Source organism: Artibeus jamaicensis, unplaced genomic scaffold (assembly GCF_021234435.1).
Source record: "Artibeus jamaicensis isolate MK-2021 breed Jamaican fruit bat unplaced genomic scaffold, CSHL_Jam_final contig_923, whole genome shotgun sequence".
Classification (NCBI taxonomy): Eukaryota; Metazoa; Chordata; class Mammalia; order Chiroptera; family Phyllostomidae; genus Artibeus; species Artibeus jamaicensis.
In genome coordinates this window covers 11,185,438-11,202,996 of record NW_026522014.1, presented here as the reverse complement: position 1 = coordinate 11,202,996, position 17,559 = coordinate 11,185,438, and the positions used below count along the sequence as shown (strand labels likewise).

General features: G+C 36.7%; 1 protein-coding gene across 1 annotated transcript in view; it reads left to right on the top strand.

Moving 5' to 3' along the window:
* DGKB (diacylglycerol kinase beta) overlaps window positions 1-17,559 on the top strand; it is a 566,799-nt gene that overhangs the window by 508,934 nt on the left and 40,306 nt on the right. The window lies entirely within an intron of this gene.

Below are 17,559 nucleotides of genomic sequence, written 5' to 3'. Positions count from 1 at the left end.
AGTTAACAGCTCCCTGGGGAAGGAGAAAATAGGACTGACACTTAAATGTCTTTTATTGTGTTCTTTGACCAGAAGTTTCAGACAGTCAAGTATCTTTGAAGAAGATATCTTCTTCTTTGAAGAAGTTTCAGATACCTGGTCAAGTATCTTTGACCAGATATCAGAAATATCTAAATACTTCTGATTGTTATTTGGTGTATCAAGTTTTTCTCCTGCCCACCACCAGAGTCCTAATAGTGTGCTTCATGGAAATAGAAGTGACGATTTATGAAGCACTTCAATCTGGTGCGTTTCATCTCCATAACCCTCTTCACATTTCCCACAGACAGATGATACTTTCTAGGGCCCCAGTGCACCTGACTGTGCAGGGTGCTCCGGAAAGTGCGAAACGATGCCATTCACTTCACTAAGCTGTGAACTGTGATCCCAGAGTCATGGGGCATGTACCACAGGTACAACTGTGTGCCCTGTCCTGAATCAGGTTTAATGACCTTTAGGATCGAAAGCTTCTCTTGTCATTCTTGTCCCCTAGCCAGCCACCTTCTTTTCAAAGGATTTCATGCTAAATATTCTGGTTTGTACATATGAAGGTTCTCTAAATATGGGTGAAAATTTGCTGCCCTTTGAATATATTCATTGACAGAATAGAGTACTGTAAGAATGAGACAAAATCTAAATGAATGTCTGTCTCTAAGTGCTGTTGTTGATTTTATAGTCTATTATTTGCTTCTTACTCCAATTTATTATTTGCTAATCCAATTACCATCATAAGGGGAAATCTTGGGATTGTTTTGTGTATTTTCTTTAACAGGGGTACAGAAAAACTTGAAAGTATAAAAAGAATAAGAGTCCCCTCACCCCGGCTACTGTTCTTTTTGATACTGGCCCCCAAGCAGGGATTATTCGCACATCTGTTGGGTTTTTTTTCATGTTGCACACATTTGCACCTTTTTTTTTAAATGTTGACTGAATCACTTAATTGTAGAGGAGCGTTCATTTTAATGTAAATCTTACAGTATTACATGAGTGAATGTATGAAAATAGCTTGGAACAGTTTAAATTGGGCAGAATTCTGCTTTGATCATAATGTGCCTCTTCAGCATTAAAATAAACTTGCAACATATGCTGAAAAACATGTGTAATAAGTAAGTGCCTCTTGCATGGTGACTTATCTGGGAAAGTAAATTATCATTTAATAGAATTCAAAATTCATAAAACACTTCTAACCACTAAAAATGTTATGATACAATTAGCATCTTATAATAACACATGAGTACCTGGCTACTTCTGATTTAAAGAGAGAATTTTTAAATTTTATAAATGCTATAGGATTGTAATCACTTTCAAAAACATTTGAAAAGAAAACATTTAGTAGACAGTTATATCATATTGCCACAGACTTCTAACTTATTTATGCTACTTAAAATGTATCAATGAATGTGGCAAATTGATTTCAATCTTTAGAGCAGTCAATAAAAACAATGAAATTATCAATATTTGTTAATATTTTATTTTATTTTTAAAATTTACTGTTTGATATTTATGTATTGTTTTTTAATATTTATTGCCATTCAGTGGTAGTTTTCTCTATTTTTCCCCAATTACTGTCCCCTCCCCTACCCACCCACCACATCCCACATTCAGTTCTCCCCACCCCTGCCCTGTTGACTTCGTCCATGGTTCCATTATACATCTTCCTTGACTTGACCCCTCCCCTTCTTTTCCCCATTATTCTTCTCCCACCTCCCCTCTGATCTCTATCAGTTTGTTCTTTAAAATAAAAACAAATATTTTTATTTCACTTCTTTTTCCCTTTTGTTTCATTCTCCCCCCCCTTTTTTTTTTATTGATGTTCGAATACGGTTATCTCCATTTTCCCACCACCACTTTCCTCTGTTCTACCCATGCCCACCTCACACCCTCAATCCCAGGATCCCAGGCCCCCTTGGCTGCACCCATGGGACCCTCATTCATGTTCGTTTATGTCCTTTTCTCTTCTTTCCCACATTATTTCTCTCTCCCCTCCTCTCTGGTTACTGTCAGTTTGTGTCGGTTTCAATGTTTGGCTATATTTTGCTTGCCAGCTTGTTTGGCTAACTAGGTTCCACTTCTAGGTGAGAGCATATGGTATTTGTCTTTCACCACTTGGCTTACTTCGCTTAGCATAATACTTTCCAGTTCCATCCATTTTGTCACAAAAGGTAGGAACTCCTTCTTTCTTTTTGCTGTGTAGTATTCCATTGTGTAAATGTATCACAGTTTATTGTTCCACTCATTTACCAATTTACACCTAGGCTGCTTCCAGGACTTGGCTATTGTAAATTGTGCTGCTACGAACATTGGGGTGCATAGGTTCTTTTGAATTAGTGTTTCGGGATTCTTAGGGTATAAACCCAGCAGTGAAATGGCTGGGTCAAAAGGAAATTTCATTGTTAGTTTCTTGAGGAAATTTTATACTGTTTCCCACAGTGGCTGTACCAGTCTGCATTCCGACCAACAGTGTACTAGGGTTCCCTTTTCTCCCCAACCTCATCAGCACCTATTGTTTGTCTATTTCTTTATGATGGCCATTCTGACCAGTGTAAAATGGTATCCCATTGTGATTTTAGTTTGCATCTCTCTGATGAGTAGTGGTACTGAGCATCCTTTCATATGTATCTGGGCCCTCTTTATGTCCTCCTTGGAGAAGTATCTATTCAGATCCTTTGTCCATTTTTTAACTGAATAGTTTGTCTTCCTGATGTGGAGTCATGTGAACTGTTTACATATTTTGGAGATCAAACCCTTGTCTGAGGTATCATTGGAAAATATGTGTTCCCATACAGTTGGTTCCCTTTTTATCTGCTAATATTTTCTTTAGCCATGAATATGCTTTTTATTTTGATGAGGTACCATTTGTTTATTCTTGCCTTTGTATCCCTTGCTCTAAGGGACATATTGGTGAAAATATTGCTGCATTGTCTGTGCATTTTTTATTCCCATGTCTCTGGTTCTATTTTGCTTGCTTGTTTTTATTTGTTTCATTGATTAGGTTCCACTTATAGCTGAGATCATTATGGTATTTGTCTTTCACCATCTGGCTTATTTCATTTAGCATAATGCTTTCCAGTTCCATCCATGCTGCCATGAAGGGAACAAGTTAAAGGATCAATAAATCCAGGAGTTGGTTCTTTGAAAATATAAACAAAATTGACAAGTCTTTATCCACACTCATTAAGAAAAAAAGAGAGAGGACCCAAATAAGTAAAACCACAAATGAAAGAGGAGAAATTACAAGTGATACCACAGAAATGCAAAGATTCATAAGAAATTACTACAAACAACTAACTATATGCCAAATAATTTGAAAATCTAGGTAAAATGGACAAATTTCTAGAAAAATATAATCTTCCAAAACTAAAACAAGAAGCAGCAGAAACCGTGAACAAACCAATAACAGCTAGTGAAATTGAAGCAGTAATCAAAAAACTCCAGGCACCCAAAAGCCCTGGAATGAACGGTTTCACAGAAGAATTTTACAAAACATTTAAGAAAGAGCTAACCTATATCCTTCTCAAACTATTTCAAAAAATCCAAGAAGAGGGAAGACTCCCAAACTCTTTTTATGAGGCCAGCATCATCTTAATCCTAAAACCACATAAAGACACAAGAGAAAAAGAAAACTATAAGCCAATATCACTGATGAACACAGACACTAAAATCCTCAACAAAATATTGGCAAATCACATCCAACAATATATTAAAAAGATCATACACCATGACCAAGTGGAACTCACCCCAGAGATGCAAGGATGATACAATATTCACAAATCAATAAATGTAACATATCACAAACAAAAGGAAAGACAAAAGTCACACGATCATATCAATAGATGTGGAAAAAGCGTTTGATAAGGTACACCACCCATTTATGATAAAAACACAGCATAGTGGGAATAGAGGGAGCATTCCTCAATATAGTAAAGGCCATATATGAGAGACCTACAGCCAACATCACACTCAATGGGCAAAAACTAAAAGCTTTGCCACTAAGATCAGGAACAAAATAAGGGTGTCTGCTTTCACCAATATACCCAAATCATGATGAGATTGAGAAGACTTAATAATGACAAAGGAGTTTCCAACAAACAAAATGACTAACAACAGTATTTGCCTTTGAAAATTACCTTGATTACATATTATTACTTAATGACAATTATCTAAGGAATCTTTCCATCAGTATTCTTGAGATGCAGGAAGCAGTTGTGATATTGTGAGCATAACTCTAGACGCTCTCTGTGTAACTGTGGGCACATAATTTATCTTCTCTGACTTGTTTTCCCCATTGGTAAGATTGTATTAGCAAAGAACTCCTTGGGTTGCAAGCTTAAAAAAACTATCCAACAGTGGCTTAAGCATAGTTCTTAAGTAGTACTATGAGTATATTAAATCATTCAAAAATGTGGGAAACTAAAAAGAGCCAGATAAATATTTTAAAAACTATTATATAAAAGATAATCCACCAATGTTTACTTTTAGTCAAAAGGAATATGTTTGTCACTTTAAGAAATTTTCTCTGAAGTCATGAGCCATTTTTTTCCAGCTAACACTCACCATAAAACAAATTCAAAGGTGAGTCTTTCTTTCTGAGACACTTTAATAAGACTGTCAGGAAAGCTTCTAGTGTACTCAATACAGTACACTATTGGCAATTCAACATACGCTCATTGATTATCTGTTCTGTGCCAGCTTGTGCATTTGAGAATCTAAAACAAAACAGAGAAGCAAACTCCAAAGCATCACAATTTATGTTTCTGACCCTTAAAGCTTATATATTAACTTGAAAGTAATATTCATATCTACAGATAAGATTTGTCCAATCTGTCCTCCACAGGGACTTGCAGAGAGCTCGATGTGAATGTGCCCATACCCCTGTATCCTAATCCAAACTCCCCATGTTCTGTACCTTCCAGCTTGCTCCTCCCCCCTTTTCCTTATCTCAGTTGGTGACATTGCCATCAGCTTTTCTCACAAGCCTGACCCTGGGCATCATTGGGCCTCCTAACACTCCCCACCTCCCAGGTCATGATACGTCAGTTCTGCCCTTCATAAACAACTCTTCCTTTCATGCACGTGGTCGCGGTGTTACTTTAACTCCCTGTCAGTTCTCATCAGGATTACATCTGGACTTCCCTAATTGATCACTCTGCTTCTTAAGTTATTACCTTACAATCCATCTTCCACAGGAGGATAGGCAATAAGCTCTTCCACCTTGAAGATAGGCAATAAGCATTTACTGTTTCAGACCAGGGTGAGGGATTTTTAGCAGGAGCAAGCCATAACAGTCTGTATGAATTTTCTAGGCCTGATTCTGACGGGAAAACCCAGTCTGAGGATCTGGCTGCTGCCCACCACTTTGTTTCTATAGGTTTTCCATACAGAGTTGAGCCACATTTGCCAGACTTAAAACAAACCAGTTCCCTACACTTTTATATGCAAATACTATGTCATTTTCTATAAGGGATGTGAGCATCCACACATTGTGGTACCCAAATGGGTCCTGGAACCAGTGTCCTGCAGATGCCGAGGGTCGATTATATAGGTTTACTTCACATCTGTTTGATGCTTAATGTAACTTTGTTTTATGAAATAAGTGGATAAATAAACAAATGAATGTTGTTCGGTAGTATTATAAAAACAACATGTATGATATAGCAAGATACATATGGAGATCAAATTTACACCAGAAAAATTAAAATTCTCGTCAAGTTCTGGGATGGAACAGACTCAGATAATCAGAAATGCATAACTATGTCAAAATGGGGACTACTTTGACCTCTACTATAGAGAAAAATCAGGGTTGGACTGAAATATTGACAATGAGCATGCACCACAGTGAAGAGCTCTTGTAGGGTCCATTAGGTAATGAGATGGCCAAAGTGCAAAGTGATGTGTCATTTTTTAAGAGCTTAGCCTTGCACCCTGGGGGCTCACCCTATGTGAATCTTTGATTCTGTGATGGTTGCCTCACAGGGTAGGTTGAGTGCCAAAAGGGTCATGAAGATACAGTATTTTTATAAAGTGAAGCAGTGGGGTGGTGACGTAAGAGAAAGCATTACAGAAGAGATGTTATTAAACCTAACCTTAAAGGACTAACAGAGTTTAAGTAAGAAAGAAGGGAAAAGCTTTCATTTTATTGGGGTGCACATAGTACCAATCAAGAATGATTAAGGAACAGAAGATGGTTATTTGGACAAGATGTAAAAATTGACATTAAAAGAGTACTAGATATACAATTAAGGTTTTGGATAGCTGAATGCCAAAGTTCTAGCTCATTAAGGAACACAAATCCATCACAGGTGTCACTGAAAGAGAGGGACACCCCCAAAGTACAAGGAGGATGAAGAATCTGCCAGTAGTAAGAACTGGAAGTCATGTCACTCAGGTGTCATTGAGTTGCAAGTAGAAGAACCCCAACTCATTGGGCAAAACAAAAATAGACCATTTTTTATTGTCCATGTTTAAACTTAAAACGACTTCAAAAGATACAAAATGGATGTATTTGTTTATGTATCTGAGAAATCCATGACTGTGTTCAAGTGCTCAAACAAATTATTAACAGTCATCAGAATAGCTCCTTCCTCCCTGTGGTGGCAAGTTGCCTTGGGGGGGCTCCAGATTTATGCCCATCAGGTTCTGACCCAAAGTGAGTGTGCACTTCCTTCTTCCAGTTTCTGGTTATGTCTTGCTTACCACTAAGTACTCAGCACCTAGCCTAACATCTGAGACCTATGCTTTTAATATTTTTAATTTTTTTTCTTTTGACACTTTTTTAAATTTCTGAGATTATAATAAGCATGTAGTAAGTAATAAATATCTTGTTTTGTACATTGCTATTCAGGAATCTAGTATAGTATATACCTTGTCATCACTACTCTTTTTTCTGAAGTCATTAAGTAATAACCTAGTAAACTAATTGCGTTCATAGCATAGTAAAGAGCTTCCTTACAGTGTGTTGCTACCAGTCCTGTTCTGGTGCTGTCTTGTTCTGCTTACCAATTGAACCCCCACTGAACTTTTTTTCTGGCTATACCTTACACCTGGAACACCTGGGCACCATCTCTTCATCCTCATTCTTCATGGAAAGAAGACCTCTCTGAGTCTTATTTTTTGTCCTGAGGATCAGAATGAGCCCAGTCCTGTCCCAAGAAGCCTGCAGAGTTCTGACCTACTTGCTCTGTCCCCCTTTGATTACATGGTAGAAATGATCTTTGCTTTCCCCTCTGGAAATTGAGGTTTGGCAGAATGACATAAATGCTGTGGGTAATGAAATCTTGGGTCTCTGACTCCAGAGATTGAGGTTTTCTGCCAGACCCCCCAAAACTGTGGAGGCGAAATTGTTAGCTTTCAAGAAAGGTAAAATCTGGGATGCTTCACTTCTTGACAATGGTGTGAATTTCCATGAAATAAACATCTCTTCTCACCTAGCTCCCCCCTAGACCCTTGCTTGTTAATTCTTTCTAACTACCTTCATTATCTGGCTTCAGAATCTTCTTTTTACTGATGATCCATGAAAAACAGATTTTTTTAACTTGCAACTCAAATGAACATTTCTTTATAAATCCATTTAATCCCAAATGCTCAGTTTAAAAACTTGTTGAGGAAAAGGAAAGGATTGATGTGGAGTTCAACTCTAAGACTGTACTGAGAAATTCAATTCCTTGACCTATCCCCACACACTTCAAGACCAAAGGCATGAATTTATCAGTTTCTTCCTCAAATAGTGGTTGTACAGCTGAGATGAACATTTTGAAGTGTGTGTAGGAACCAAAATGAGTTTCTCAACTTATTTTCCTTCAGCTTGTTGGTCTATTTCACACCCGATGACCTTAGTTAGATGGCCTGTATCAGAGAGAAGTTGCGATTTCACTGGTAGCATTTGCTCAATAATACCTCCTTTTCACAGAACGGATGTGTACCCGTGAACTTGACAAACAGAAAGCCCTAGCAGGTATTCTTTGAAATGTTTTATATTCTTAGTCAGTTTTATAACTGCTATTGGGGAAACAAACCTTTCTAGTAATATTTTTCTAATGACATTGATCATCATTCTGCATTTTTACCTACAAGGAAAAAAATTAATAGGAAGGTTCTGCACAGGAACTTTAAACTATCTGGTAAAAGTGGCGATCAGTCCAAACACATTAAAATTCTATTTTTCTTTACAAGTGTTTGCTGGAGATGACCCCCACTGATCTTAAATATATTTCTGTATCTGTAACTGAATAGAGGTTTTCCGTACAGCATGTTCTAATGGCACTCTGGCCTTTAGCCAACAAGGCACTGAATAAGGCTATTTTTAAAATACAGAAACTGGGAACAGCTGCAGCAATCAAATTTGATAAAAACAGAGAGGAACTTTGCTTTTTTTTTTTTTTACGGTTTGTCCAAGTTTAGACTTCTTTCATAGAACTGCTTTTGTTCTGTTGTATGAAGGGCTGCAAGACCAATACAGTGAAGCCCTTTTAAACAAATAAGTTTTAAAAGAATACGACTAAATAGAATGTTTTTTCTTTATATGGAGTATCAGTGCATAAATATTACAAACTAGTATTTTAAAGGATATATTTCTTATAAGAGGAGATAGGACAAGAATGAGTTATATTAGTAAAGTTTGTGCTCTAAAAGAGGTTTGGCTTCCCCAACCTCCAAATCAACTTCTTAAAAAGAGACACAAAATCCTTAGTTTCTCAGTGTTGGAAATCAGAAAGTTTGCACTGAACTCTTGTGTTCCCCATGGTTGTTAGGGACGAAGGTACTTTGAATGTTCCCTTTCTACTTTTCACATTACTATTACTCATGAATGTTTCTGTATTTCCTAAAAGCTGGACTAATATCAGTGCAGTCCTTTTAGAGAAAGATAAAATGACATGCGTTTTAAAATGTAAAGGAAAACTTTTTCACAGAGACCTTTTGTATTTATCTGAATCCCCTCAACATGTCTATATACAAGGGCTTATTCTTTATTTTTAAAAAAATTCAAGCTCTTTGGAAACTTGTCAGGACATGATTAATAAGTATCAGAGGTGAATAGATACTGAAACTCTCCTATATAACTGTAGGTTGCTAGTTCTCTCTTCTAAGTGATTTCATCTGTTGAATGGATATGTCCACTATCTTTGTAACTGACATGACAAAGGATATTGTATTTCTTATAAGTATTTACAAACGGGATTAATTTAAAATCCCACCCAAATAAAACTACTTATGTCAACATTAATTCAATTTAATAATCTAAAATGTAATATAATTCTTTTTCTGTAGCCATAAAGTCATGAAATGAAATTATCTTACTGGAGAAGAAAGGAAAGAAGAGTGTATATATACAAAATAGAAGAATTCAGGTGTCTACTCAGCTGTACTAACTTGTTAACATGTAGCCTATTAGCTATGATGTTCCATCTGTCTACAGTGTATTTATAAGCCTCAAAAAAGTGAAAAACAGATTAAGAAGAATCCTCTCTGACTTGAATATTTCTTTTCCTAGAGGCATTGATAATTCAAGAGCCACTCATTTGAGGCAGTGATGATATTTGTGTTCTTAGTGCGTGAAACCGTAACGGTTCCTGTCTCGGTTCTTTTCTTATACCCTGTTCTCTGTCCGAGGGATTCTTGGTCCTTCCTTAGAGACAAGCTCCTTCAACACACACACTGTTCTAACCAGAAGCTGCAGCATTCCTCTTCTGCAGAGCCTCAAACTCAGCAGGTTTTCCAGGGTTCTCTGGCAGGACACCAATATTTCTGTACACAATTTTATATTTTACTGATACCAAAAAGTTCTAAGTGATGGTTGCTGGGATTTAATTCTATTTAGTCATGTAACCTCTTTTCTGAAGATATACTTACTGCCAGGGGAGTAAGATTTACTTCTGAACAGCAGTGTGCTTTTATGCAGGGGGTCTGAGAAAGCACAAAGCCCCAATATAATAGAATCTCTCAATCTCTTGCTAGGAGCACAGTATTTATCTGTTACTGAAATAAACTGGATGTAAAAACAGATCTGTTGTACAGGGACATGTTTCATGTAAATTACTATTCTTTGTCATTATGTTGTCCTTATTTTAATTTTTAGCATTAAGTGCATAAGTTTAAATCCATTACTATGGTTTATTTTATTTTATTTTTTCACATGTTTTTCATATTTCACTGAAACTAAGATTAGGAGATGGTAAATGTGCCATTATATTTCAAGAAAAGAACTGTTTTTCACAGTGATTCTGGAAAGTAAATGTGAAAATTACATAGTCATAAGTGAAGTAATCTGGCCCTGACCCCTAATAAACTGGATTACATTTGGGTGTTTTAATTGTTGAAACTGTTAATTCTTAGGAGAAGAAGAATGGGTGGTCTTCCTGGTGACTTCACCTTCATAGCAGGCATCCGTGTTAGGGAGCAGGACGCTCCTTCAGAAACTGTTCAGAACTTGCTGACATCAGGCATCATTCCTGAGCATGGCTTTGTTTAGGAATGGTGCTAATAAATGGAGACAAATGAAGTAGCTCGATTTATGGAAGAGGGCAGAAGAGGCTTGGTGCTGTGAAAACATCCCTACAAACACTAATAGCTCATTTGCACAGAAAACCAGCCACAGCCTTGAGTCCCTCCACGAAGTCTAACGAGAACAAACTGACACAAGAATCCAAAAGGAGCAGTGATCAGACTCACTGCTAGCTTGTGCTCATAAATGCTCTGCTTACATTTACTTTAATATACATTGTCATTTTCAGCAGTGGTATTGCTGTGGGAAGTCTTTAAGCTGGCTCTTTATGAGCCTTGTGAGTGAAATGCTACAGGGTCTTGCATTTGTGTCCCCTGGGGTGAAGATCACTTTCCAAGTACACCACAACAACGTGATTTGAAGGCCCTGGACAACTTTGGTCACAAGAAGGGAGGTTGTTGACAATATGCCTGTGATTTCTGGTCTTTACTTTTTGTGGGTTCATTTTGGGAAGTTCGGAATTTTAGAATGAAAATACATAGTTATAGTCAGCTCTAGCTGGTTGTTTTCAAAAACCAGATGGCTTTAAAAGAGATGATCAAATCCATTCTTTAAAAGTCATTTTTAAAAGCAAGCACGTGATTCCATTTTATATACATATTCTGTATATGTACTTAAACCTCTTATCTTTTAGATTTCAGGAAATGGGATATTTTACACTGCTACATTGTTCAAGTAACTTTAGTTAATCCATTTAGGTACCAAATTCTGACCTTTTAAAGTTTTCCATTTTAACCATTTGGGATGAATTTTTTCCCAAAAACTATTTTGCTTTTCTTATCCTTCTTATAGAGATTTTTCAGAGTATAATTCATATATGATCACAGCAGGCATTGTAAATGAGGGTTATGTAGTCTATTGAATTTGGTGACATCCGAAACTATTTAGTGATAGGATAATTAGTGGTACCATTTCAGATTCCAGTTGTGTGGAATCTGGAGTCAAGTGTTGATTTCCAACCTAGTTGGAAAACCAGATTTTCAACTATGTGTGAAGACTTGGATAAGTAACATGGTTTTCTCATCAATAAAAGGAGATTAATACCAGCCTTAAATGATTGTTATGAGTCTTAAATGGGAAAATGTCTATAAGTCCCTGAACAGAGAGCTGCCCATAAACAACATATAATATATATACATATATGTATATATATAGTTATATTTATATATCCTTTCCATTTTTATTGCTATACCTATAATTGTGCAATATACTCCCTAAGGTATTAAAAGTCTGCTTTAATGTTTGCATATGCCTACAGTAAAACAAAGAGTCCATAGTAATAAAATTTTGCTTTAGCTCTCTCCACTCACCCCTTTTCTAATTTGCATTTTCTAATTTATGGAGGTCCAGAGAAACAGCTATTTATGCTTGTGAGAAATCATCAAAATCAATGGACAGTAAGTGGACATATTAAAGAAGAGTCCCCAAAGCATTCGCTTTAGTAGGTGAATTTCATATATGTACTTGGGTTTGTAGAAGTTTACTCTGGATCCTTAAGCATGTTTCTAATAAGTACTAGATAATGAAACATGACCAGATGATGTACAGTCTACCCACACTCAGAAGATACAACTCCATAGCTAGCTCTGTCTCACCCTGACCAACTAAGGACATGCTAGATGAATTAATTAGCAATTTATAGTGACTACAAAAGGTTCCTCCTGAGTCAAAGAGTGGGCCCCAGGACATGGCTTCCTACAGTGTGGTGGGATTTTGCCAGACACCAGGCACAGAGTATGCCCTGCCCTGCCCTGCCTTCTTTCCTCTTACTTCAGGACACGCTATATGCTATGAAATGCTGAAGTGCTACAACCCACATGGAGTCTGTGTTTGTAATGCATCCTTTTCTGTTCCCTCACATATGGCAGTCTGAAACAATTACATAATGAGACATAACACAGGGCATAACTGTCAAAAATTATGAGATTAAGCTGTGAATAAATGCTACCTATTTATTAGCTGTGCTGCTCCTGTGCTCCTGAATCTGTACCTCATCCCTGACCTTCAGATTTTTTTGCACTCATACCCCCTGATGACCTGGGTAACAAAGTCATGAGGCATGAAAAGCATTCAGCCAAAGATTTACAAAGTCAAAGGTAAATTAAATTCTAAGGGAGGGTTTTTGTACCAGTCCTTTTTTGTAAGTCTGGCAAAATCTACAGACTTCTCAGAAAAATGTTTTAAAATTCATAAAAATATATACAGGCTTTAAAAAGCCAATTATATTTAAATGCTGTTAAAATTTTTATTCAGTTAAGTATGAGCTTCTTTATTCATAAATTAACTTCAAAAATGTCAGAAGATCCCTGGCCAGAGTGGCTCAGTTTTTTGGAGCATCATCCCATGAACTCAGACGTTGTGGGTTCAATTCCCAGTCAGGGCACACACTTTGATTGCTAGCTCAGTCCTGGGCAGGGTGCAGGTGAGAGGACACTGATGCATGTTTCTCTTACATCCGTGTTTCCCTCTTTCTCTTCTCTCCCTCCCTTCCCCATCTAAAGTCAATAAGCATGTCCTTGGGTGAGGGTTTAAAAAAATCTAACAGAGGATCAATAAGTATTAAAATTTAAAAATGATAGTACAAATAGCTTATTGAAAAACTGCAAGACTGTAATGTGAAAGGGCAGCGATTTTTAGCAGGTGTGCCGCAAGAATTTTTTCAAATCCCGACAATTTAATCAGGAACGCTGATCTCTTTTCCCTTGGATTGTCAAGTAAGAAAACAAGAACAGCCAACACAATGATAGCCATCTGGTGTGAATGCCCTGTCTTGAACCATAAATATATAGGTCATATCATAGAGCTGCATCTTCTTGGTCACGTCACATTACTAGGTTGAGTCTGGCTGGTTAATTCTTGGTAACTGAAATTCTTTTGTACAAGTATAAGGACCTGATTTTTTTAAGTCACTTTGAAATAAAAAGAGTGGGTAATTAGTAGTAGTAGTAGTAGTAGATCAATAAAAATTATACCTATAAAAATGGTCAGATCTGCAAAACATTTATTTTTGGTGTGTCGCAGAATTTAGTGATTAGTTGTGTGTGCCGGGGGTAAAAAGGGTTGAAAATTGCTATGATATAGACATACCTGTCATGGACAAAGTCACAAGTCAATTTGTACTACAACTAGAATTTCCTTAATTTGTGCTTGAAAGACGTGCTTAGCTTTAACTACATCTTAGTGTAAATAAAGTTGTGTTTTTCTGCATTCAGAGTCACAGACCCTGTGTTGAGAATTTTGCTCTAATATGACCCAATCTGAGTTATTTCATAAAGTTTCTTCCTTCTGAAGTACCATTCTTTTTTTATTTTAAATGTGAAAATACCAAATTTGGCAGATTCTCTTGCTTCTGTCACCCCCGTGAAGCTATGGGAAACACATGTTAACTCTTCCAGAAAAGTACTGTTTCTCCCTGAAGCAAAGCAGTGTCTTCCTCAGGGTAGATGAATGCTTGAGAATAGCAAGATGTAGGATTTCTCGATACTTGGTAGGTGATTCACACAGTGGAGCTGACTCTCACCTGCAGGTTCAGGTCTGGATGCGATTTCTACCTTCCTACCTATAACTTTACTTTTTCTCACACTCAAGAAAGCCACCCAGGATGCAATGACTGAGTTTAATGTTGAACCTTAAGCTGCTCTAGTTTCTTTTGTCATAAAGTTTATGGAAACGTGGGTATTTCATGACTAATAACAACCTGATTGTGAAAAACCTCACAGGACATGAGTGTGGTGAGACTCCATGGTTGAGAATACCTGTTCTACCCAGAGATACAATACACTGAAGAATTTGTTCTTTTGGGTCACTGGAATGCCAGGTAGCAGTTATGGAGGCTGCACTAAAGTGAGACCTCATTGGCCTGAAAGTGTTCATGTTTCTCCTAAGCAGAGGTGGGCACTTTGTTCTCTAAAGGTCCAGATAGTATTTTAGGCTTTGTGCACTGTATGGTCTCTGTGGCAACTACTCTGCTATTGTAGTGTGAAAGCAGATATAGACAAGACCTAAAATTAGTGTGGCTGCATTCCAATAAAAACTAATTTATGAACACTGAATTTGAATTTTACATGATCTTCAAATGTTACAATATATTACCCTTTAGAAAACATTTTTAACTCACAGGCCATACAGAAATAGGCATTGGGTGGGACTGGGTCCATGGGCTGTAGTTTGCTACTCTGACTCTCAACTATGAAATCAATAGCCAGGTGGCAAACTAATTAGGTAGGTTCATCTGGTTGCTTGTGGCATTGCAAGCAATCCTGAGCTTAAAATAAATTTTAGCTAGAATGTGAGGTGAGAAAGTACTTGATGTTTTAGGTGTAACCACATATAGAAACAGAGTTCAGTTTTATAGATAGAAACTGTCTTAGTCTGATACCAGCCAGGACCCCGATCTCAAAGACAAGAAACATATACTGGGTATCAATTGTACAGAGACATTGCAGACTGTTGTATTTTAGAAAGTGGATGTGCAATGGGAGAAAAGTCATGCAGCACAAATTTACAGCTGCTTTTCAATTTTTTTCTGAACACCTAATTAAAAGGAACATGGTGTTTATTTACCTTTACCAGAGTTAGTAAATATTTTACTTCTATGCAATTCTTTGTATTAGCAAGAACATGAAAGATTGAAAGCCTAGGTCTTCTAAATCCATAAGAAATATCTTCATTAATGGTTATTAATGGTAAGATTGAGTATCCAGGCAGACTTTCTGTTACAGAAATCAGAGTCAAATTAAAAGAAAGAAAAAAATTAGAAGGAGGGTGGTAGACTGTAGCAAAATGGTATGGATGTAGACAATTCCTGTGATTCACTGAAAAGTTAGGGCTCACAGATAAACTTGTTGTGAAAAGTCTTTCATTTCTTGTAGAATAGTTCCCATCAACCAGCTCATTACAAAAATCAGCATGAAATTTCACCTACAGGGTCCAGCACAAATGCCCTTTTTTATTACAAAACCTCTTATTACAAAATCATAAGCATGTAATTCTAAAACATAGCAATATCACACTCAAGCACACCATCTGACATTTTAGGTGCAATGTTCAAGTCAAAACTATAAATTATTACACCCATATTATTACCCTACCAACTATACTCAAGCAGGCATTACTTCTTCCAGACCTTGTATTCAAGAATCAGGCAGCTCAAAAATATAATACTAAATATGAACTTCAATGTTGTTGTTGTAGCCGTTGTTTTATAAATATCACCAGACGCACATCTGGGGTTTTAATGCTTGCCACAGTGCAGATTTCTGGTTGACGTATCTAAGAAATGCGTATATTAACACCCAGGCTCTATAGAGCCAAGCAAGTTTTTGTGCCGGCTACGGCTGAAGAATATGTTTCCATTCCTGTCCATCTGTTCTTGGTGACATAAATTTAAACTAGAAACACAGAATAAGTTTCATGAGAAATAATACAAGACTAAATAGAGTTTAAAACAGCAAGGTGAATGCTCTAACTTATTATGACTTGTTAACATTTATTTTGTGGCTAGAAGGCTGTTTTTACTTAGAAAAAACTCATGCTGCAGCTATAACTTAAAGTTTTAAAAAAACAAATTTTTGTATTGGTTCATTTAAAAAATACTTGGTCACACTTTCTATTTTAAGGGTTTATATTAAATTTTCCGGTGACCATAAACCTAACAAACCTTGGGATTTCAAAGTGCTATTGCCACACACTTGAACTACACTGAAAAGGTGTCATCTACATCTCTGAACTTCATGCTAAGATGGATTTATTAGTGGAGAATGAAGGTTTGCCATGCAAAATGGAGTCCATCCGAAACAGACTTGCTTTTTTTTTTCTTCAAGTAGAACTTCAGCTGTGACCAGCTGAAGTAATCATTGCATGATTACTCTATATACTCATCATACCTGCCCACTCTATGGCACAGCCTCTAGCTTTCTCTGCTACTAAAACAGTATGAAACTACTTATTTACATTGTAAAATGCATGAGAATATTCAAATAAAAGGACCACATATGTGCACCCAGAATTTCACCTCCAAATCCAAGGTTCAAGCACTCTGAGCTCAAAGGTAAGCTGATGATCTATGTGTCACAGCCAAGTTCTATGGGATTCTACTCACAGGGGTGCAGCCTTTGATTTCTGGCTGAGTGAAAAGTCCTACCCAACCTCCCTTTTTGTGTAAGAAACATTTCTATTATTATTTTGATATGGCTCATTGGTCAAACATAGCAGAGTGGTTATGCATCAAAGTGTTTGGGTTCGAACTCTGGCTCTGTCACTTTAGGTATGTGCATGCAAATAAATTAGTTAACTCTTCTAATTTCCAGGCCTCTCTGTCTATAAATGGGATTACTCTGTATTAAAATGGTTTCAGGTGAAACAAATGAGATGATATATAAAAATGATTAGTCCTGTGACAGGCACTCGGTAAACATGCAACAAACAATGCCTATTACTATTACCTCTTTACGATGTTCTTCGTTCAAAAAAAAATGAGCCCTGGCTGGGTAGCTCAATTGGTTAGAGCATTGTCCCAATATACCAAGGTTGCTAGTTCAATCCCAGGTCAGGGCACACACAAGAAGAAACCATGAATGCATAAATAAGTGAAACAACAAATCATTGTTTCTCTCTCTCTCTCTCTCTCTCTCTCATCACTAAGTACAAAAAAATTATTTCACTGTGCTAATTATCTAGTCTACCCCCAAATAGTATTTCACAACATATACCTTTAAAATGTTTTCAATAAATTAATATTGTTTCTTGAACTTCTGCACAGAGTTACCTATGACTCTGGACAAGTCACTCAATGATTTAGAGATTCAGTCTTCTTATCTCTAAAATGAGAACTTTAATTGCATTATCTCTCAGATCTTTTGTTGAAGTAATTTAGCAAAATCATATTTGACAGCATATCCTCATACTTTATTTATAGTGCTGAAATGTGGATTTGCTGCCAAATGTCTGATGTGGGATGTACAAATGTACCATACATACATGTGGAATAACATTAAGTTTGTTAATGTTAAGAACTACTGGTA